At 40.2% G+C, this 1,572-nt stretch overlaps 1 pseudogene; it reads right to left on the bottom strand.

Annotated features, from left to right (window-relative positions):
- Positions 1–78: 78 nt before the first annotated feature.
- Positions 79–1,268, bottom strand: LOC132183415 (uncharacterized; annotated as a pseudogene).
- Positions 1,269–1,572: the final 304 nt, after the last annotated feature.

Genomic DNA, 1,572 nt, shown 5'->3' with positions numbered 1-1,572 from the left:
TATAAAATGGCTGGCTCCGCCACTGTCCGGGAGGATGCCGTACAACCAAAGAGTCTCCTAGCGTGACCATTCCGGCCTCACCGATGGCCTAGAACAAGGAGTAATTAATTAGTCCATACCCTCTAAACCCATTTGCCCAGATTTATGGGCCATGACAATGCCCACAATCTTAGACTATCTTTGATGTTAATCTCACTGTTCAAAGCAGGAATTCTCCAATTCATCAATGGATTCTCTGCCTTTCTCCTCTCAAAAACCTCCCAAGCTTCAGAAAGATAAGGCCTTGAAATTGCAGACTCATCAATTTCCTCTTCTTCCCCATCTTTCTTTCCGAATCTATGCAACCCAGGAAGGATTGAAGCCAAGCTTGAATTATTCCTATCTTCATCGAAGAAAACAAACCCCAAATCCATAAACCCTTTTAGCTCCTCAAATTCGAGGTCAGACAAGCTCTTGCTTTCGCTTCTTTCCCTTCTCATCTTCTTCTTGGATGACACTTCCAAATCTGTCGGCTTTGGTTGCTCTGCTTCTGATTCTGTCGCCTCTTTTACTGAATGGATGGTGTGGAGTTTGGCCGGGAGGAGGACCGAGACCGGAGACAGAGCAGCAGAGTTGAAGCTTGTTTTGGAGCTCAATTGGCCACTCATGGGCCTGGTATGGAGGGTTGGCACGCGTGAAATCTCTGGTTTCGACGGTTATTTTTTGGCCCTTGGGGCAAAAGGATGCCTTCGGCCACCCAGACCTCAATTGGTCACTCATGGACCTGGTATGGAGGGTTGGCACGCGTGAAATCTCAGGTTTTGACGGTTCATTGTTTTTTCGGCCCTTGGGCCAAGGGGTGCCTTCGGCCAACCCAGACCGGCTGGTCTGAGGAGTAGTGGTGGATCCACATGGTACCTTGTGATGGTACCCAAGGTACCATCACAAGGTACCATGTGGATCCACCACTACTCCTCAGACCCCCAAGGATTTTAAATTTTTTTTTTTTTTTAATCCACGGCGCCCTATAAAAGAAAAAAAAAAAAATTATAATTTTACCTACCACTTTTCAGCACATATTTGTGAACTTTTATAAATATTTTTTGTGATGTATATACTGTGTGAATTACCAAATTTTTAGGGTAAAAAATTTTTTTAAGACGTCAAAAGAATTTTAGCGGCACTCACAATATTACATAGTTGGCTCCGCCACTGTCTGAGGTAGCAGAAGCCATACGCCAACTCTTGATAGGGGTGGCCGGCCACTGCTCAAAATAGGGATCAGCCATCTCATTTCTTTTTTGCTTTTTTATTATTTTTATTTTGATTTATTTTTAAACATATATAATAGTTTATTATTATATTTTAATTGAATGTTCTGGACCGTTCAACTGTCAAGAATTTGAGATTCTCAATTTTTTTTTTACTTTTTTATTAATTATTAATTATTTTTATTTTTATTTATTTTTTAAATATAAATAATAATTTATTATTATTTTTTAGTAAAATATTTTAGACCATTGGATAAAACTCAACCGTCCAAAATCCAAATTGAGAATTTGAGGTTCTCAAATCCCCTCATGAATTCGAGGG

Source organism: Corylus avellana, chromosome 5 (genome assembly GCF_965113065.1).
Source record: "Corylus avellana chromosome 5, dhCorAvel1.hap1.2, whole genome shotgun sequence".
NCBI classification, from domain to species: domain Eukaryota; kingdom Viridiplantae; phylum Streptophyta; class Magnoliopsida; order Fagales; family Betulaceae; genus Corylus; species Corylus avellana.
Note: the sequence above shows the minus strand (reverse complement) of the source record. Positions and strands in the feature narration are given on the sequence as shown.